Genomic DNA, 23,299 nt, shown 5'->3' on the forward strand with positions numbered 1-23,299 from the left:
ACTTCATACTTATCAAAGGTAAAGTCAACCAAGATGACATCACAATTCTGAACATCTATGCTCCCAATACAAGGGCACCCACATATGTAAAAGATCTCCTAAAAAAGCTTAAACCACACATCGATCCCCACACAATAATAGTGGGAGACTTCAACACCCCACTCTCACTGAAGGATAAGTCATTGAAACAGAAACTAAGCCGAGAAGAAATAACATCATTAACCAATGCCATGGGTCAAATGGATCTAACAGATATCTATAGAACCTTTCACCCAAACAAGAAAGAATACACCTTCTTCTCTGCACCCCATGGAACCTTCTCCAAAATTGATCACATCGTAGGTCACAAAGCAAGCCTCAACAGATACAAGAGGATTGAAATAATACCTTGTATCCTATCAGATCACCATGCTCTTAGGCTGCAATTCAACAACAACAGAAATAACAAAAAGCCTACACGTTTGTGGAAACTAAACAACTCTCTGCTAAATGACACCTGGGTCAGGGAAGAAGAATAAAGAAAGAAATCAAGGAGTTTCTGAAATTCAATGAAAATGAAGAAAACAACATACCCAAATTTGTGGGATACATTGAAAGCAGTGCTAAGAGGAAAATTCATAGCACTAAGTGCCTTTAAAAAGAAATTGGAAACATCGCACATAAGCATCTTAACAACACAACTGGAAGCCCTAGAAAAAAAAGAAGCAGAAAACACCCAAGAGGAGTAGACGCCTGGAAATTATCAAACTCAGGGCTGAAATTAACAAATTAGAAACCAAGAAAACAGTCCAAAGAATCAACCAAAACCAAGAGCTGGTTCTTTGAGAAAATCAACAAGATAGACAGACCATTAGCCAAACTAACTAAAAGGCAGAGAGACAGTATTGAAATCAACAAAATCAGAAATGAAAAGGGAGACATAACAACAGACACTGAAGAAATTCAAAGAATCATAAGATCCTACTTTGAAGGCATATACGCCACAAAATTTGAAAATCTAAGGGAAATGGACGATTTTCTTGATCAAGTTCACTTGCCAAAGTTGAGTGAAGAACAGATAAACAAGTTAAATAGTCCCATTTCCCCGACAGAAATAGAAGCAATCATCGATGGTCTCCCAACCAAAAAAGCCCAGGGCCAGATGGTTTCAGTGCAGAATTCTACCAGACCTTTAAGGGCGAGCTAATACCGATACTCTTCAAGCTACTCCAAAAGATAGAAATGGATGGAAAATTACCAAATTCATTCTATGAGGCCATAGTCTCATTGATACCTAAACCTCACAAAGACTCAACAAAGAAAGAGAATTTCAGACCAATTTCTCTTATGAACATAGATGCAAAAATACTAAATAAAATACTTGCAAAACGAATACAGGAGCACATCAAAGATATCATTCATCATGACCAAGTAGGCTTCATTCCAGGCATGCAGGGATGGTTTAATATACGGAAATCCATCAATGTAATCCATCATATAAACAAACTGAAAATAAAAAACCACATGATTATCTCCTTGGATGCAGAGAAAGCATTTGATAAAATTCAACACCCATTCATGTTAAAGTTTTAGAGAGATCGGGGATACAAGGCACTTTCCTCAACATACTAAAGGCTATATACAGCAAGCCAATAGCCAAAATCAAAGTAAATGGTGAGATACTCAAGGAAATTCCTCTCAAATCGGGAAAAAGGCAAGGCTGCCCACTCTCTCCATATCTCTTCAATATAGTACTCGAAGTTCTAGCCAGAGCAATAAGACAACAAAGGAGATTCAAGGGGATCCAAATGGGAAAGGAGGAAGTCAAATTATCCCTCTTTGCAGATGATATGATAGTGTACATAAGTGACCCTCAAAACTCCACCAGAGAAACTCCTAAAGCTGATAAACACCTTCAGCAAATTGGCTGGATACAAAATTAACTCAAAAAAGTCTGTAGCCTTCCTATACACAAATGACAAGCTTGCAGAGGAAGAAATTAGGAAAACCACACCTTCACATTAGCCACAAGCAATATAAAATATCTAGGAGTTACCCTAACTAAGCAAGTGAAGGACTTGTATGAAAAAAATTTCAAAACTCTGAAGAAAGAGATTGAAGATGACCCTGAGAAGATGGCGTGATCTTCCTTGCTCATGGATCGGGAGAATTAACATAGTTAAAAATGGCCATCCTACCAAAAGCAATCTATAGATTCAATGCAATCCCTATCCAAAATAACTACACAATTTTTTAAAGACATTGAAGTTCAATTCTGAACTTCATATGGAAAAACAAAAAACCCAGAATAGCTAAAACAATCTTGTACAATAAAAGATGCTCCGGAGGAATCTCCATACCTGATCTCAAAACTGTTACTATAAAGCAACAGTACTTAAAACAGCATGGTACTGGCACAGCAACAGGCTGGTTGATCAGTGGAATCGAATCGAAGACCCAGATATGAATCCACACACATATGGTCACTTGATTTTTGACAAAGAAGCCAAATCATTCAATGGAAAAAGGATAGCATCTTCAACCAAATGGTTGCTGGTCTAACTGGAGGTCTAGTGTAAAAAAAATGAAACTGGACCCATATTTGTCACCTTGCACAAAACTCAAATCCAAGTGGATTAAAGACCTCAACATAAAACCAGAGACACTAACTCACTTAGAAGAAAAAGTGGGAAAGAGCCTGGAACATATTGGCACAGGAGGACAACTTCCTGAACAGAACAACAACGGCCCAGGCCTTAATGTCAACCATTAATAAATGGGACCTCATGAGGCTGAGAAGCTTCTGTAAGGCAGGAGACACTGTCAAGAGAACAAAGCGACAGCCTACAGACTGGGAAAAAGTCTTCACCAACCCTACATCTGACAAAGGTCTAATATCCAAAATATATAAAGAACTCAAGAAATTAAAACACCACCAAACCGAATAACCCAATTGAGAAATGGGGCTTGGAAACTAAACAGAGAATTCTCAACAGAGGAGTATCAAATGGCTGAGAAAACACTTATAAGAAATGCTCAACCTCCTTAGTCATCAGGGAAATGCAAATCAAAACAACTCTGAGATTCCATCTTACACCCATCAGAATGGCTAAGATCAAAAATTCAAGCGACACCACATGCTGGCGAGGATGTGGGGAGAGAGGAACACTCCTTCATTGCTGGTGGGAATGCAAACTAGTACAGCCACTTTGGAAATCTATCTGGTGCTATCTCAGAAAAATGGGAATAGGGCTTCCTCAAGACCCAGCTATTCCACTCCTTGGAATATACCCAGAAAGATGCTCCAGCACACAACAAGAAAATTTGCTCAACCATGTTCATAGCAGCCTTATTCATAATAGCCAGAACTGGAAACAGCCTAAGTGTCCCTCAGTAGAAGAGTGGATAAAGAAAACTGTGGTACATATACACTATGGAATACTACTCAGCTATTAAAAACAAGGAATTCCCGAAATTTGTGGATAAATGGATTGAGCTAGAATGATCATAATGAGTGAGTTAACCCAGAAGCAGAAAGAATCAAATGGTTATATACTCACTTATATCTGCATACTAGCCCAAGGGACATGTCCCACGAAAGCCTTCACTTACAAGGAAACTGGGACAGAGGGGAAGGATCCTATTGGGACTCTAAATGAGAGACGCATGGAGATGAGAACAGCAAAATAAAAGGATCCAGAGGGTCCTAGAAATCTACAAGTAGAACAATATGATAGGCAGATTTGGCCCAGGGGTCCCGCTCAACTAAGGCACCAGCCAAGGACAATACAGGAGGTAAACTTTAAAACCCCTTCCCAGATCTAGCCAATGGTCAAGAATATTCTCCACAGTTGAGTGGAGAGTGTGATTACGACTTTCTCACATACTCTGGTTGCCTCACATTTGACCATGTCCCCTGGAGGGGGAGACCTGGTGGCACTCAGAGGAAGGACAGCAAGTAGCCAAGAAGAGACTGATACCCTATGAGAATATATAGGGGGACGTAATCCCCCTCAGGAACAGTCATAGGGGAGGGGAATAATGGGAAAATGGGGGGGGAGGAATGGGAGGATACAAGGGATGGGATAAACATTGAGATGTAACAAGAATAAATTAATAAAAAAAAAAAAAAAAAAAAAAAAAAAAAATTTCCAGCTTTGAACAATGGGTTTGTTTCTGACATTTTATACCTAATGGTGACTTTAAATAGTTAACTCCACATGAATAACTGTAGAAGTAGTTAAGAATGTTGTGAGGTCCTACACAATTTCTTTCTGCCTAGACACTACTTAGAGGTTGAAATAAGTTATTACTAAAAACTACTTTACTTGTTTACCTTTTCACAGGTCTATCCCACACCCAGAAGATAATTTACACTTTTCAAATACATGGCAAGGCACTCAAGAAATCAATAGAGGTTATAAAACATGTACACTTTTGAATTTGGAAAGTCAAATGTATTTTGGTCTATTGAAATAGAACAGCTGACAGTACAGTTGCAGCTTCCAGACGACCATTTATTTAGAAATAGAAACATAAGATGAATATATTCAGAAACAGGAGTAGAGTGAGATACATAGTTTAAAACCTCCACTTATGCTTTACTTGATGTTGCTAATATCAACCTATGGCTTTAGGCTCTTAGTATTTGACTATGTAACTCTTTGGCTCCTAAAATAGTAAGAAATGCTTGCTCTCATGAGGTGTCTGAATTTACACAGCTTTCCCCTGACTGATCTAATTCGCTCACCTACTGATTCACTTAAAACAATGACTTATTTCCTCCTATGTAGCTGGTGCTACAAACATAAGGAATAAGTGGTAAGTCACAAAGAGTTTCCTTCCTGAAGTGAATACAAATTAGACAGTGAGATAGACAACAGAAAATTAAATAATAAATAAATAAATAAAAACTCAACATGTCAGCTTGAAATGGTACAGGAGAAACCAAGTGTGTTCAGATACTGAACAGTGGGCTAGGAGACCTAGTTCAGACAGGTGTGGTAAGGAAGAGCTGTGAAAAGCTGGCCAGCTGAAGCGTCCATGGAGGGTCCTGATGGAATGAGTGGACCACAGAAGCAAGGTCCTCTGTCAGAGCAGAGAGAGCCAGGTAAAGGAGGAGGAGAGGGAGAGACAGGTAAGCGAGATGGATGCAAAAAGAAGACAAAGAGGTCAGCCACAGTCCTCTCGTAGCAGAACTCTATATATCAAGAGAAGGAATATTACTTGGATTTCAAGGGCAACAGGAAAGTCTCTAGCATATCTCATTGGGATGGAATATGGATCAATAAGGGGATTCCGAGGAAACAGCAGACAAATAGAAAATCAGTATTAAAGTTTAGGTGATAGAAATTGTCTAAGGCTTGGATATGGCTAGGCAGAGAGAAAAAAAATACTCTTTTCCAAGTATGTCTTATAGGAAGAGTGTGTGACCCATTTGTGTGTTTAAAATGGAAGGAGCAGCAGCAGCAGCTGGTGTTGACCCTGGAAATTCCAGTGCTTTGAATATCGAGGCAAGAGAATCATGAATCTGAGGATAGTACATGCCACAGAGGGAGACTGTCCTGGTTCTGTTGTACTGTACTGTTCTATTGCTGTGACAAAACACCATGACCAAAGTAACTTATATAAAAGAACGATTTAATTGAGGGTTTATGGATCCAGATGATCAGAGTTCATGAGCATCACAGAGGGGTCCATGACAGGAGGCAGGCAAGCATGGCATTGGAGCAGTAGCTGAGAACTCACATATGATAGACAGGCAGGAGGCAAAAATAGAGCTAACTGGAATGGCATGGTCTTTTGAAACTTCACAGCCCATGTGACATCCCTCCTTCAACAAGGCCACGCCTCCCAATCCTTCCCAAACAGTTCCAGCAACCGAGGACCCAACATTCAAATACACTAGGCTGTTGGAGCTATTCTCATTCAAAATGCCTCAAAGACCCTATCTAAAAAGAAAAAAAGGAGGAACACCTCAAAAGACTAAATTTGCCTCAAGTAGCTAAGTAATGTCATCTTATATCATAGAGACTTTGAGAAGAAATACTTTAACTTCAATACAAATATTTCAAAATCAATGATTTTTAAGAAAGCTCTGATAATTTTAGCATGTATACACTAAAATTGTATACACAGGAAAGAATATTTTTTATTAGAAAAATAGTAGAGGCTGAAATAGCTAATGCTAAGTGAGATTGGGGAAATTCCCTAGAGGCACATGGTGTATGAAACAGAAGGAAGGACATTGATTGGTCCAGAGGACACACAGAGGCAAGTTTAAAAGCATGGTAAGAAATATGAAAAGATGGGAACTGAGACAATGAAGAAATATCACCGAAGAATGCTGTTAAACAAAGCATTTCTCTCTGCTTTTGAAAAATGTATCACAAGGAAATGAAATTCTTTAAAGAGAATAAATCTGTAGAATTTCTTCCTTTAGCTTGCATTATAATAACACAGGTCTCGTATTGGTCAAAAGATTATTAAGTGGCATTGTTATTTTATGACAATTTAATACCTTCAAAGTGTCATTCTTACAAAAAGACTGAACCACTCCACAGGATAGTTAGTGTAGGTGTGTGTGCATAAACATATAAAAGGTTATTTGCATACATATAAATATACATATAGACTTGTTCTATAAATGACACACCCTCTCACATTGGTACACATCTTTGATAAGTTGGAGGGCGAAGGCAGACATATGGAATTTGTTCCTATAACTGTGCAGTTAAAACCAGGAACTAGCTCCAGATGCCATGTGTGTCTAAGTCCTGAACTCCACTTTAAAGGAAATTCAGATGAACGTGGTCATGAGGATTGTAGAGCCAGTTATCAGCCCTTACATCCATATTCTGTGTGCCCTCAGTGTAATCTGGGGTTTTCTTGTTAGAGTCTCAATAGTAATGGATTGCTGTAGAGTTGAACATGCAGAGTTAGGGGAAAAATGAAAGAAGCAGTCATGTGGATAATTTCAGGCTGGAAAACAATTTTGTCTGAAGGTACAGATAAATGAGATAGAGATGTCTTTTTGCCTGGAGAGATCCCTGAGATTGCTTCACTACTCCACTTGAATCTGTAGGTAGACTCATAACCATAGGTGTTTCACTGACTAATAGAAACTATACCATTCTATGTGAAGAATGTGGTTTTCTGGAGAGAGCTAAATTGCTTAGTTCTATATTTTTTCTTAAAAATAAAGTATATTGGATATTTTTCATTATAAAAGCAATTCACATTGAGTTGACAATAGTAAAAAATACAGATAATAAAAGAACAACAACAACAACAAAAAAAAAACCCTCAAATTTTACAGCCTAAAGAAAACTGCCACCAACATTTTATATGCTTTTTTCTTTACTACACGTAGTTTTAGGATTTGGTTGTTTTGGACTATGTAGAAATCTCTCTCTCTCTCTCTCTCTCTCTCTCTCTCTCTCTCTCTCTCTCTCTCTCTCTCTTACACACACACACACACACACACACACACACACAGAATTTTCAAAGGCTTCACCTCAGGCTTCTAGGGATCTGAACAGGAAGCTCCCTGTGATCAGCTTTTACATCTGCTGTCCTGTCATTAGGAAGTCACAACAGACTTTAGCTGGGCAGTGGTTGACAGAGAAGATATGAGAATTTAAGATGTCATTATTAGGACAGTGTATGCTGCATGCTTTCAAATCTGTGAGTTAAAAGCCTCAAAAGTAGGCAGAGTTATTAAGTGCAGCATCACCTAAAATAATGAAAATTGGAAATTATCTAACATTTTGAAGCAATGTAATCATCAAATTACAGTGTAACAGAAAGGCAAAATATTATTCAAATTGAAAAGAACAAATTTTGATGGCATATCAAGTAAGTAGGACTCCAATTCTAGCACATACACACACAAGTATGCCTACACATGAATATGCATACCCATATACACATACATATAAAGAAACATACATACAAGTATATATATGTATATATATATATGCAAAAGTTTGCACACATACATATATACAATCATGTAGACACACAAGTATGCATGCACACATACACACACAAATTTATATACATACTTAGATATGTGTATATGCATATACACATACATACCTATATACACATACATACAAACATATACATATGTACATGTATATACAGAAATTAATATGTACACAAACAGTATGTGAAAAATACTAAAAACAGAAAGACACTCATCAGAAGTTAATAGTGATTATGTATATGAGGTTCCTATAATAAACATGCTTTCATCATGCAAAATATGATTTTCAAGTAACTTCTTTTGGCCTGAAAAGTAATGGCGAAGCTGTTGAATTTAACTTTTTTTACTCTTACTTACTTGTTTAGATTTAGTAGATCCTGAGGTGTTCATTATTTATTAAGAATCTTACGGGCGTGATGGATGGCTTATAGGTTAAGAGCACTGGCTGCTTTTCCAGAGGTCCTGAGTTCAATTTCCAGCAACCACATGGTGGCTCATAACCATCTCTAATGAGATCTGGTGCCCTTTTCTGGCAGGAAGGCACACATGCAGGCAGAACATTGTATACATAATAAATAAATCTAAAGACAGAGATCTTAAAAAAAAAAAAGAATCTTATTGAATAAAAAAAAATCAACACCGTCCTTCAAGTTTTTAAAACTCAAATCTCCATCTGTTGTCCTTACACCCTTGTATGAGAAACAGTTTCTTCTGCTGATGTGTCAAGAGTGAGATGAAGAGAGAGGGAACAAATGAGAGAGGGGTACCAAGAGAGAGAGAGAAAGAGGGAGAGAGAGAGAGAGAGAAAAGAAGAAGAAGAAGAAGAAGAAGAAGAAGAAGAAGAAGAAGAAGAAGAAGAAGAAGAAGAAGAAGCAGAAGAAATACTTGGAAAGTCCAAGGGTGGCTGACGGCTTTGAAAATCTAAAATTTCTCTCCATATTTTAAATTTCCATTATTATTCAATCACCAGAGACAGCTACTACAGAGTCCAGACTTTGCCAGAGTTGACTGTCCTGTCCTTCCAAAGCACTGTCAGACTAATAACATCACTGTACAGCTCATTATCTGCACCTCAGAGCAATGGATCATCCACTGGACAGAGATGATTAGTTTAATACAGAGAAGATGAGGTTTACCCAGCACACAGACAGCTGAGTGGAGCTTCAGATGCTCTGTCTTTCTATCACACCAAGCTGGACCCATAAAAGCCCTTCACCATCTTTTAGGCTATGCTGTCCTAAAGAAATCAAGAACAAAGTTCAACCTGGAAAGAGCCTTAGGTGCAGTCTTTTAACTCTGAGTATTTTGTGGTATTATCTAGAAATATTACACATAAGGAATGTTTTCTGCTAGTCTTTCAACATGCAATTAATGTATCTTGTGAGTCATTAGTATGTTAATAGACAGTTAATTTTTGCAACACTGAGAGTAATTTTTCCTTTGAATGAAGTTATCATGCCATGGTCTGTGTTCAGAAGCCAGTGTCCCTCCTTGCTACTTGTAGGGCATGAAGAAATTCATGAATGCCTCTGTAGCTGTTTTGTCATCTCTACAGTAAAGACAGGAAGCCCATGTTGGTCACAAAAAGACTTTTGCTGAAACTTTGAGGTGAAGGAGAGGAACAAAAGACCTCAGCTTAAGAATGTTAAAAAGCAGAAACCTGTTGTAAGGTTCTCAATACCAGGAAATAGACCAGCTGAGGTATCTATCAAGAGACAGATGGTCTATATACACAATGGAATTTCATGCACTTGTAAAGACAGTTGACATGTGCGAGAAAACAGATGAAGTAGAGGTCATCATGTTAAGTGTAACAAACCAATAGTGCATGATTTGTCTTAGACACAAAGCCCATATATAACTTTTTATGTTTGTGTATGTATGCATAGATATGATTTATCATGCGGGGCAAAGAAGGAAGCTAGAAATGAGGATCATGAGAAAGAAGGAACATATCTTGGTGGAGTGAGGTAAAGAGGGTGTAACACAACACATGTGATATGGAAGCAAGAAGGGGGAACCAGGCAGAGGGAGCAGGGGGTACAGGGGAAAGCAGTGGATGAAGAGAAATGACTGAAAGCAAATTATAATACATATATATGAAACAGCTGTAATGAAATACTTTATGCTAGAAAATAGCAGTCAGTACCTTCCTGGAAACACTGGTTAGTGCTAAGGTAAGGCTGGGGAGTGTGTCTTCACTTCCTTTTCTCCCGGCTTTGCCACTACAGGCAAGTTTTTAATCTGTAATTCAATGTTGTAAAATTTGTCTCAGTGTCTGGCACATGTTAAGTGCCCAGACCACTATAGCTGTTTTAAATAAATGAGGTTTAAAATGTAGGTATGTATTGGTACATATTGTTATAGCACAAAGTATTCAGCACGTAGACGTGTCTATTCTAAACACTGTCATTCGCAGGGGAAAGGTGTCTAAGCTGACATGTGAACTGGGAACAAGACTTTGGCAATCGAAGAAAAGCAGAGGTATTCGTTGATGCTAGAATGACTTATAGATCTATAAAAAGCCACACGAGAGTCTAAGCATCATTCAGGGTAACTGGCTATATCAGGTGCACAGACAATGAAAGATATGAGGGCAGGGTGTGTGGCCAAGAGTGAGTGCCAGGCAGGCAGTAAGAGCTACCGAGGTGTCCTGCTACAAAGTGCTACAGTGCTGTGATCCCTTCTGGGCAGCCTGTACTCCACCACCACACCTGTTCTAGCCTTAGCCACTCTTGAACTGCGTGTCAGTGTTGGCTGCCTGCATTTGATGGAAAGGATTCAGCCGTTCAGTAGTGGGTTCTTATAAAAAGCCACAAGTAGCTGAAGCAATCCTTAATAGGAGCTGAAGGTTAAGCAAAGTTTATAAAGTCAGTAGAGACAACTTCAATTTGACAGGCTACAAAGGAGCCAAAAATGATGGTGCCTTTCTATCTAATAAAATCATCTCTGCTCCATAAAGTCTTATTAAAGAAATGGAATTCCGTCTTGGCAAGGCAAGTATCTATCAAGTTGAGGTAGTTCTTCAAACTTAAGCCAATATTAAAAGTATAATGTGGATCATTATTAATAATGACAATCATGACTTGAAATGGATTCTAAGCTCTTAGATGCAAGTGTTGCTGACTCAATATGGTCTATTCTGATGAAAAGAAATTTGTTATAATAAGATAATATTCAGATTCCTCTATTGAAAAATAACTTTATATTTTTTTTGTTTGATAGAATGGTGAGAGTCTGTGCGGTGGGAGAATTCATGCATAGTATTCATTTATTGTGGCAGTGTGTCCTAATTATTCAGCTTTCCTTTTTATTAATAATAGAGGATTGTGAATAAAAACATACTAACATGCACCAGATGTTCAGAAAAACACAAATATCCCCACATGTCAGCACATTTTAGCAGAAAGTCAACAAAATTTTCCCTACTTCTTTTTCCTTTTTTAGTTTTTGAAACATGTTCTTTGATATGATATTTTTAATCCTCATTAGGGACTTGCTTTGGTTCCTTTAATATCTGCCACAAGGGACTGTGTATTTTCAGATGTATCCAATGTGCATCTCTCCCTTTTCCTGTTGCTCTTTCTGCCCGGACACAGGCAAGAATGGTAGGGCCAAGCAGACTGCTAGAGAGAACCCTGTCCATACATATTCGAAACTTCTGCAATAGTGGATGGCCATGGATGAGGGTCTTCAACTTTATGATCCTAAATTTTAAATATTTTCAGTGGTGATAACTCCTTTACTGAATGGCCATTTCAAAGAGAAGGACTAAGAAGTTGCCAGACATTCTTCTATATTCGACGAGACAGCAACAATTTAACTTTACTTATCTTTCTTCAAGACAAGCCCTCCTTTGTTGGTTATCTTTGGACTCTCTGTTTTCTTCCCTATTGCTGCCTTATTAAGCTTCCTAAAATAGAGTTCACTCCTAAATTTCAAGTTTTCCCTTCCGCTATCATTCTGGAAGCATATTCTTTCAGTCCCAGCTCTTGAGGGGGAGCCAGGATATGCTTCTGTACCTAAAATTAAATTGTGGTGCAGACACTGCCTGATTGACTTCGGTCAGTTCTCACGGGTATGAAACTATAAGTCTCACAGGGATTACATGAAATGGTCAGTAAAATCATGTAAATTAATTTATCAATCCCCCCCCCACCCTGCAAGTTACTCTGCCATAATCTGGGAGCACCCTATTGTATTAAGGCAGTGGAGCAAATGTGAAATTGGAAAGAGGTCAAAAAAACTGTTATTGTTTTTTGTTTGTTTGTTTGCTCCAACCTTTAGAACTCTGTGTAAGGAAAAGCAAGTCTGAGCCTAGAGGTTATGTTAAAGATCTCAGAGGACTTAGGTTTCCATGTCAGTGTTTGGCAGGGTAGTAAGTGCTTGGTAGGGACTTGTCGGGATCTGATCTGCATGAGTCCCTTTTCCTCTAGCTGGCCTATTGCCATTGTCCTTCAAGCATGTGGGCTTTGGGTTTCATTCTGGCTTGGACTTTGTCCAGTTGGTCTTTGACCTGGAGTGCCGCTGCTGTTAATAGGTAGTGCAGATCCACCCTCCAAGTCTTGACTTGCTCTGCTCTATTAGTTCCCTTTACTTTGATATAGAAATTGGCTAATGCTACACAAAGTCTTCCTTCCCTGGAATCCAGAGTGCAGCTTATTTATATGTAGATGTAGCTATATGACATTTTCAAATGCCAGACATTTGCATATGAAGGTCTCTTTCTTCCCCTTTTAGTAAACAGTCTTTCCTATTACTTCCAAAGCAATGTTTGGAATTAAATTTCCTATAAAAGTTCGTTCTTAAAGTGTTTTTTAAATGTCCAGTTCAGATGAAACATTAAACTCCCAAAGTGGAATACATTAGGTGTTTAAAAAAATGTATCCATAATTTGTGATACACATACCTACACACCTTAGGCTTGTGTAGCTTTGAACAAAAAGTTTGTGAAATTTTATTAATACAGGTAATATTTCTTAGGAAGAAAACAAGAGGACATTGCTTTAACATGGGGACTTCTATAAAAACACTCACAGTTCTACTTCTGGAGAAACGAGCACTGGTCTTGACCAAATGCTTGTAGGCTGTTGACCATGTACCAGGCATTTTTCTAGGCACTACATTTATAAGGGAGACTGGGATGACTTACTTGCCCTCCTGGAGTTTCAGTGATAACTAGAGAGGACAAGGAACAAAAGAGATAAAACCACAAATGCATAAACAAAATTCTGTTCACGTTAAACAGACTGGGAAAAATAAAACACACGATTTGCAGAATGTATGAACTGCAGGCAAAGGGCCATGAGGGAATCCCAGCAGGCTGACTGCAACAGTATGAAGAAAAAGGCGAGCACTTTGCTCCACACATAGATAGCAGCCAGGGCAAATAGCAAGCTATGGACACAATTATACTGAAAAGTAAGTTTGGGAACAAAAGGAATATTTTTAGGCACAGCATTTAATAAAATATCCATTTTTTTTAAATTCTAGAGGCAGAAACATGAAATAGGACATAGGGGGGAAGCCAACGACAGGAGCTTCTGTGGGTCTCACTGCCATTAGCTTCCAGAAGTCCTCTATACCACCCATGGGTCCCTATTTATTTATTCTCCACCACATTTGCTTTTTCTTCTTGCAATACCATGGCACCTCCAGGCTCAGCCTCCAGGCTTAGCTCTCCCCTCCTCGCACACCAGCAGCGTCATCTCTATGTTGATGCATCCAGGGACACTTGGCCACATATGGGCTCTTCCTCATGTGGTTTTCTCTATCTTAATCACACAGGCATCAAAACAAGGAGCCAGCGTATTTTTCTTCAGTCTTATTCTACTTCTCTTGCCATTCATAACTAGACAGCAAATCGGCTAAACTTATACATCCTAAATGCATCTAAAATATTTCTTCTCTGCTATTGGTAGCATCCATTCTTCATTATCCCTACAGGGCAGTCTTAATTTGTCTTGCCTTGTCTTCTTTTCTTTGCTCTTCTGTTCTTCTCCATGCTGCCAGGTTTGTTTCTTCCATTTAAAGACTTAAGTGTGGCATTAGTTAATAAGACCTCAACCCATAGGCCCCCCTACCAAAGAATACATTTACACATTTATGACAAATAAGGAAGAAGGCTTGACTGACTTATAAGCCACCACCTCCACTCAGCTGTATCTGGTACTCGTTTCTACACAATGCTTCTGAGGCAGCAAGCCCTGTGCCAGCTGCAGAACCCTCCAGCTCATCAAAGCTTCCTCTTCCTTCAAGCCCCGCCCGTCATCTTCACAATGTTTTCTCTTCTCTGCCAGGTAAACCTGGTACCTAAAATGGCAACATTTTGGCTTTTCTTTCTGCCAATCACGTCACTCCACAGGTCTCACCAGCTCTGCCGCATCAGTCTGAGCTGCTTTGCCTCATTCCTAAAAGACTTGTGATGTGTGCACTCTTAAGGTAGCTTTAGAAGGGGAAGGCCACAGGCTGTCTACAAATCATAATGCAAAGTAAGTGCAGTGCAAATGTGAGTTCCTGTTACTCTGTTTCTTTCTTTTTTTTTTTTTTTTTTAAAGATTTTATTTATTTATCATAGATACACACAGTGTGTTGCCTGCATGTACACCTGAACACCAGAAGAGGGCACCAGATCTCATTATAGATGGTTGTGAGCCACCTTGTGGGTGCTGGGAATTGAACTTAGGACCTTCAGAAGAACAGCCAGTGCTCTTAACCTCTGAGCCATCTCTCCAGCCCCCTACTCTGTTTCTTTAATGATTGATTGTTTGTCATAGAAATCATCTGAATATATGAATGTTTATTAATGTTACACGAGATTCCGAATTTGAAGCAAACAGGAGACTTGGGCACCATCTGTGCCTGGGCATTTTTTATCTATATAAAGCTAAAACAAATATTACCAGTGTTAATGATGAACTGATCGAGCCTCCTAAGACCCTCACTAGTGAGGGGCCAGAGGTGTAGCTGGACCGTAGACACACGTAGGCCTGGGTCCAATTGCTAGAGCTGATTTAAAACATTTTCTAAGGTTTTCATTAACACAAGTAGCTAACAAAATAACAGCTCCTTTAAGGCATTTATCTTCCTTATGAGAAGACTTCGTGGCTCTCTGGTTGTTTTGTTATATCTGTTGCTTTGTAGTCCTAGACATCAACAGCTATGAAATAGGCAGCTTACTTCGCGGATGACACAGTGACACTCCTGTCACGTGGGAGTGGCTGAAAATAACTGGTACTCGGCTAGGCTTTGACCTTATCACTTTGGTGTGCTCAGGCTAGCAAAAGGACTGTCCCAGCCATTATCAGGATTCCAACGTCTTTATGCACATCCCGGAGAAGAGAAGGTCCCAGTTAGCAAGGGGAGAGCATTGCATTCTGTGGCTTTTTGAGCCATTAATCTATGGAACAATAGGAAGAGAGATTCTCCTGAAGCAAATATTGGAGATCGTTTGACATCTACACTTTGCAGTTCAGAAAACTAAGAATCATGGGGCCAAACACCCAAGGCAAGACCTAGCCCAGTCCCCCTCAATGCTACTGCTGAGCAGAGTCTGGAAGCCCAGACCTGTTAATCCCTGGTTCTGGAATTTCTCACCTATGGTGGGATGCCTTCTCTGCAGGGTTTGACCTATCAGCTAAGCTGAATTAGGAGCTGTGGCTGTTGTGCTGAGTGACGGCTGAGACAAACCTTCATGAGCTCCTAGTGCTGCTCTGGATTGTTTTCCAGCCTTTCTACTTTATTTTTAACTCATGTACGGCATGCTTCTAGGTATTCAGAACTGACAGCTTTCATCAGAACAGCTTCCTTTGACCTCTTAATTTCTGAAGGTTTGTTTCACTTGTAAGCTGTGATTTTTAACCTCCTGGAATCATTTCCAGGGTCACAGATGCTGTGAGTTTTACAATAAAATTCATCAAAAAATATATAATCCACTGCCTAGAAATAAGACAGATGTAGAACTTTTGGTAGGCCACAGGGACCTCAAAATGTCTGCCAATCGTAAATGACAGCCATAGTAATTTCTTGGGGGCGGGGGGACTCTGGCCTGTAGTAGAACTCCATTGTCTCACACACTTCTGACAGTTTCTACACACTGTATACTCTCATGCTCTAAAAACCACAATGCAATGGGGAGATAGCCAGCAGCAGTCATTGGTAGCTCAGGATAGCATGACAAATTGGATGAACTGACAGGTAGGTGATGAATAATGTTAACATGACCCTAAAAATAGTGAAGGAATGTTTGCACATTGACACTTCTCTAAAGGCAGATGGATATGCACGACCTGAGCCTTAGACAGGTGTCAGCAATATTGATGGGCAGTACGAGGGTGATCATTTTCTTGGCAGTGTTGCAGCAGACAGTCTGCATGATTAATGATGCATCTTAGTCTTTTATGTTTTCCACCTAGGGCAAAAAGGGATGTGAACTTTTGTCATTCCAAGGAATGTGAGAATCCTGCCTGAAGGGTGAGACAAGAGAGCTTTATTCATCTCAAAGTATCATGTTTGTCTGCTGGGTGTAGAAACAGCAGTAAAAAAAAAAAAAAAAAAAAAAAAAAAAAAACCCAACACATGCGATCTAGACACATGAAACAGCAGTGCCCAGTAGGATGATTAGATTTGGCTTCTTACGAAGAGGTTCCACCCAGGGCTCAAGGGCTTGTGTAGTCTGCAGTATAGAGTGCATTCTGCTTGGGCTCAGACAAAAGCAAGAGTGCACTGTGGCTTTGGGGTGCATCTACACACATGCACACTTTGAATAAATATTAAGAACCACTCAAAAGAAACAAAACAGGACTAAGGCAGGAAGCAAGAGGTGAGATCATCTGCCTAATGTTTATATTCATTTCAGGTTTTCAGAGACAATTTTCTGATTCAAATCAATTCAATATTGTTTCTAAATGCTGAATCTAGAGAGAAAGAGCTTTTCTTTCCTAAGAATAATACTGTTTGCTCAGGTTTTTAAAATGTCACATGCAGCAGTGAACGAACTATGCTATTTCAGGGCTCAAAATTAAATCCAAAGCCTAATAATAGTCTGTACATGTATTCTACTAAACCCTAGGTAGCCAGCCCATTTACTGAAAATATTATGGTAGGTAATGATGCCATGAGCTATGGAAGTAAGCTACCAATGTGTGCTTTGTTTTCTTTTACTTTTAAACAAAGATATGCTTGGAAGTCAGTTGTCCATAGACAATATTTTAAATGAAAAGGTATATTCATTTTGTAATCAAGGATTAATGATTAATGGGTGAGGTGATCAAGAAAAAAGAGGAGATTGATTTCTCTAAAGACATTTAAAACAGGATAAAGTCTCTTTTGTATGCTGGGAAAGGAGTAGAAAATAATGTTTGTGACCATCAGTGACGAGGCTAGTTCTTATTTTATTTCTTGTTTACAAAGGGTGGTGGGTTCAGTGGGAGTGGCACTCACAGAGGTCATTAATTGGTGGCACTTGTTAGGAAGCATTAGGGAGTGTGGCTTTGTTGGAGCAGGTTTGTCACCCGGGACAGGTTTTGAGGTTTCAGAAGCCTATGTCAGTGCCAGTTACTTCTCTCTGTCCCGTCGTTATCATGTTTTAAGATGCGAGCTCTCAGCTATTGCTCCATTATCATGCCAGCCTGTCTGCTGCCATGTTCCCTGCCATGGTGGTCATGGAATCACCCTCTGGAACTGTAGGCTCCAAATAAGCTTTTTCTTATATAAATTGCTTTGGTCACGGTGTCTTATCCACAGCAATAGAAAAGTAATTAAGACATTAAGAGAAAAGAAATGACTTTGAATTAAAAATTCCTCTTTTAAAATACTGAAAGGGTTTATGTGTTTGTCTTAAATTTCAATCTCTCAATAAAATCTAGTATCTTGAAATGCTGGGATGGAGAGTTCTGTCTTATCTGGAATATGCTCTAGACATCTTTAATTTAGGACTTGAATTGGCATGCCATGACACCAGATTCTGTAATAATTGTTTTCTCATTGTCTAAGTAATATCGCTTTTAGCTGGTATTATCATTTCATTCAACTTGTGAAACACTCTGTGCATTGACTATAGTGGTGGCTTCCATGTCCTTGTCACAATATAAACCTTCTGACTCAAACAATCCCTACACTTCCGGAAGATGAAGTGTGGGTGAAACTTAACCTAATGAGTAGAGAGCAGAATTACAGGGGTAAAAATTCAAACTTCACACCTAATCAAGAGAAGGTGACGATCAACAGACTTGCCATCTAATTTTTATATTACCCAGTTAATATTCTGATACACAAACTGTAAGCCACAATTCAAAAATTCTTCAGGAGGAGGAGTATTAGAACAAGATCAATTTTTACCATTCAAGTCAGATCATTACTTCTCTTGGAAAGTAACCCATGTTCTGAAGCCACTGTTAACATCAGCAGCGCACACACTCACATGTGCCAAGGATCCCTGCGGAGAAGCTCTCCTGCACAAGTGCCCTCCTGTCGGAATCACATGAAAGGGCAGAAAACACGCAATCCTCATTTCCAAATTTCTTTAAGGGCTTTCCTAGGTTATGTGGTATTTTAAACAGAAAAAAATAGGTTTCAAATTTAGGTTCTTTGAAACCTAGTAGTGTATGTTACATATAAGAAAAATATCTCAGCAGATATCAGCCAATTACATAGAGAATTATACTCCCAGGCTGGCCTTGAACTCATAATCCTCTTGCCTTCTTTCCTTCAGCAAATGCTACCAGCATGCACTACCACAACCAGTAGAGAATAATACTCAATGTGTAGATTTTATTATTTATAAATTGTCAATTTATAGAATAGAGTTATCTTCGAGATGGGTCACAGGGCATGTTGTGGGGGATTTTATGGCTTGATTGCTATTGGAAGACCCAACTTAATTGTGAAAGAGACAATTTCCTGGGAGACCCTGTGCTGTATAGTGGAGAGAGCAAATGAGGCAATGGCACGCATCCTTCCCAGCTTCCTGACTGGCTGCATATCAGCTGTCTTGAGTTCCTCCTCATGACAGACTGTTTGAGCTGTGGGCTAGAGTAAATCCTTTCTCCCTAAAGTTTCTTTGCTTAGAGTACTTCCTCTTAGCATCAGGAAGGGAAACAGGCAAGTGCTTTAATGGTTCAGCCACATGCCCAACTCCATTGATGCCTTCCGTGTTGCTCAAAACTCTTAAGGAGAACAAAAGTAGACAAAACTTCAAATTTGAGAAAATCAGTTCTAACAGAAAGTGGCACAGACATTTTAAAACACACATTTCTCAGGCAACTTATTTACTGGATCTTTCTTCTTAGAGATTTTTCTCCAGTAGGGAGAGCACCGGAGCACTCAGTGAAGAGCAGGTAGAGGTACGGTCTCCGATGGAAAATAGCGTTCCTGAGAAAGTTATTCATTTGTTGCAATGCGAAAGTAATTACTGTAGCAGAGACTGGCTCATTTATCATTTCCTGTTGTCTTTGCTATTTTTTCAGGTTGTCTTTTTAAACAAATACCCTCATCGTCCTTGCTGCAAACCCAATAACTTTATTTCATGAGGGAAGACAAGATACAGATGCAGCAGGGCTTGCTCCTAATTCCAACAAGGATCTGTCTCCAGGAGCTGCCCAACAGGATTGCACATTTGTGTCCTTCCTTGGGGAATTAGGATAGTGTAGTTCATCAGTAAGCAGACATATTTGAGACATCGTTAAGGTCCCCTCTCTTCAGCCACAGGAGTTTCCATGAACTTTTAAGTTCTAACAGAGTCAGACATTCTGTTCGATGAAGAACACACCGATTTCCATTTTTAAAGGATTTCTGTTGAATGCTTCAGTAGGATTCCGCTAGCAGGATTTCAATTTATTTCTATGAACCAATTGTTACAAAAAAACTTATAATGAGAAAGGGCTAAATAATAAAAGGAAGCTTTGAAAGGGCTTCTCCTGCCTCCTCAAAGAACATCATAAAAAACATCTTTCAAACAGGCAGTGTTTGGTTCAGCGATTTAGTCTGAGTTTGTATAAAACATCTAATGCGAGCAAAAATATGATAAAGCTTTGAACAGGACCAAAACAGAGCCCCAAGTTATGAGAACACTACTTGAGGATGATGAATAGATTAGAGATCCACTGAGGTAGACGAGGCTCCCTGGTAGCATGATCCCCAAAAGTAGAACTTCTCTAAGCACATGAAACTTTTCATTCTCATATGTCTCAGATGAGACAGATTCCCCCTCGCACTTGTGAAACTTTAACATTTCTAGTGTGACTCAACTATTATTTTAAAAACATGTCTATGTATTTGAAACAGGAAAGTGAAAAGAATCTTGATAAACTAATTGCCCTTGCTGGCTAATTGCATCTCCTTCTGGGAAACAAGAGAGCCCAGTTTGGGTTAGTCAATACCACTTAATTTCTAGACACCATGTAATGTGCTTATTCTCACAATTCCTAGCCTTAAAATGCAGTTTTAAGCCTTAGAGCTACTGGCATTTTGAAACTAAGTCAATAGTTTCTATACTGCTATGCCAAGCTCTTTGCCCTATAAGATGCGATCTGTAAGTCATTTGCTCCAAAAATTCAAATGAAATTAAGAAACAAATATAATTATCCACATCACTGGTGAACAGTCTCTTGGAGAGTCCAAAACAACAGAGAGCACATGTAACTTGTCGTTTGTTTTGGAGTGAATTGAGTGAGTCTATTTCAGTGGTACTTTTACTGATGAATATGATGATGGTGGTAGTCCTGATTACAATGAAGATAATAGTTGCTTAGGATAATATTACAATTAGCTGTTTCCTGAGTGTTTATCAGTTCATAGAGGAGGTGAGGAGTGCAGAAGCATGCAATGTTGCAGAAAACAATTTCATTTCCAGAATACAGTTCTGCTATTTCTCTGCTAAGAGTTAGTGGTTTTTCTGGCATTGTTGATGGAAGGCTTTGATAACTTTTGATGGTTCTCTTTATAGAACATAAGTGACAACATATTGTAAGTACCTTGTTAATAAGTTTCTATAGTCTGTCTGCTGGTTGCCCTCACATCTTCACAGATGTATTTCATGGAATGCGTGCAACAGTGTAGAATGTATAAAGGGACAGGGGTGTGTGGACAAGACTAGAATTTATTCTAAAGTTATTTCAATTCCTTGGGTTCTTTCATTAAACCAGGAATGATTCCAGTGGTACAAAACTGTAGAATAACTGTGGCAGTATAGGGACAATCAAGCTGCTGAACTGAACTTGGATGGGCACTCCTCCACAACGCATAAATAACTTGCTGTTTTCAACTGATAGTATGATCTTTCTGGAGTATTTTATTTCTGGAGGAAAACAAAAGGTTGTTATCAGTCTTCACTTAGGTGAGACTTTCCTAGAACATTGATACACAGCTTTGGACCTCTAAAAATGTAATTTTTTCCAAAAATGTGTAACAGTAGGATCTTTTAAATAATTTGCTTGTGAAATACTGTCTAGAAATGTTTTGCAATGCCATTAAATATTAATAATGTAGTAACAGCCCCATGCAGAACCCCTCACCTCACTCTATGTGTTATAATATCTGACATTATTTTTATGTTATATATGATTAAATACTTGCAATTTCATAATAACATACATAAAGATGTGCATTAGCAAAAAAAAAAAAAAAAAGCTAAGGATTGTTTTATAAAACCTCCAAATATTAAACATTCTTTCTAAAACTATTCAAGTTCTTTTGGATTGTTAAGTTTAAAAACAGCATTTTCAGTATCAGCTTTTCTGTAAAGCTGTTGGATGCTACATGATGCAGAAGGAACTGTAGTCAGTACCGCCTGAGGTCCACCAATGCTGTTTGGGCTTGGGGATGGAGGTTTTCATTTGTCCACTTGTTGGTTTTCTTTTACTTGAGCTGGAGGTCAAACCCAAGTCTCCTGTTTCTAGGCAAGCACTCTTAGTGAAGGGGCCAGCAGCTCTCCTAAGGATGGCAAGGGGATGCTTCTAGAGATCCCAGGATTGCTCCATGTTTGTCCAGGAGAACAGGTTTCCTGGGAGGGGCCTAGTAGAAGCCCAGACTGAGGAGGCTCATAGACTGACTAGGGAGAGGGCTTCTGGCCTTGGGCATGCTGTAGTTACACTGATTTGAAAGCAGACGTGTTCCTATCGCATACATGTTTGCCCCAGATGCCTTAGCTTCATGCCTTGAGCATCTACAGGCACAGTGAGTAGTTTCATTACTACTGGGACTTTAAAAAAAATTTTTTCACTTTACATCCCGGTTGTAGCCCCCTCCCTCATTGCCTCCCAGTCCCACCTTCCCTCCCTCATATCCCCTTCCTCCCTCCCCTAGTCCTCAGAAAGGGGGGGCCCTCCTGAGGACTAGGGGAGGGAGGGTATGTGGAAGGAGCTACAATTGGGATGCAAAGTGAACAAATTAAAAAGAACAAAAGAAAAAAGAAAAGAAAAGGAAAGAAAGAAAGAAAGAAAGAAAGAAAGAAAGAAAGAAAGAAATGGGATCCCTCTACCCCTAACGCTGTCCTCAGCGTATCAAGTCTCATCTGGAATGCCTGTATTTTCTTCCTCTTTGGTCTCTGGCAAGGCCGTTCCACCAGGGGGAAGTGATCAATGTGTGAGTACCAAAGTCTGTGTCAATAGTAGTCCCTACTCCCCATATTATGGGACCCATAAGGAGACTCTGCTGCTTGTCTACCACATCTGAGTTGGGAGTCTAGGTTCCTCAACATGAGTGGTCCTTGGTCAGTGCATCAGTCTCTGCAGCATCCCGCTCCTCCACCCAGATTTGTTGGCTCTATTGGAGCTCCTGACCCCTCTAAGTTCTTCTGTTCCCCAATACTACTTAGCTATCAAGAACAAGGAGGTCTTGAGATTTGAAGGCAAATGAATGGAACTAGACATGATCATCCTTAGTGAAGTAACTCAGACCCAGAAAGACACACATGGAATATACTTACTTCTAAGTTGATATTAGCCTAATGACACAGGATAACTACACTACAATACACAGATGTAAAGAAACCAAATAACCAGAAGGACCCTAGGGAAGAAGGACAAATAGAATAGATACCAGAAGAAGTTGAAGAGAAGGAACAGGAAGGGAGCCTACCATAGAGGTCCTCTGAAAGACTCCATGCAGCAGGGGATCCACATGTGTGCTGAGACACACATCCAAATTTTGGGGTGGAGAACAGGGAGACGACTGAGACTTTTATACAATCTATATAACTTGTTAGCTGAGGGAAGTCCTCTGGGAGATTGCAAATCAATGTGAGAACATTAAAAGTTTGGCTAATGCGAGTTCCCCAGAAAGGGAAGTTTACTTTTGGCCATCTTAGGGCTTAGATTTCTCAGTCTGCAAGTC

General features: G+C 39.3%; 1 protein-coding gene and 1 long non-coding RNA gene across 2 annotated transcripts in view; one reads left to right on the top strand and one right to left on the bottom strand.

Annotated features, from left to right (window-relative positions):
• LOC127196261 (tomoregulin-2) overlaps positions 1 to 23,299 on the bottom strand; it is a 156,836-nt gene that overhangs the window by 26,827 nt on the left and 106,710 nt on the right. The window lies entirely within an intron of this gene.
• Positions 1 to 23,299, top strand: part of LOC127196262 (uncharacterized) — a 44,821-nt gene that overhangs the window by 13,320 nt on the left and 8,202 nt on the right. The window contains exon 2 of the long non-coding RNA XR_007831464.1: positions 16,384 to 16,441. This is a non-coding gene — a long non-coding RNA (uncharacterized LOC127196262). The remainder of the gene's footprint in view (positions 1 to 16,383; positions 16,442 to 23,299) is intronic.

The sequence above is a fragment of the Acomys russatus genome, chromosome 12 (assembly GCF_903995435.1).
Source record: "Acomys russatus chromosome 12, mAcoRus1.1, whole genome shotgun sequence".
NCBI classification, from domain to species: Eukaryota; Metazoa; Chordata; class Mammalia; order Rodentia; family Muridae; genus Acomys; species Acomys russatus.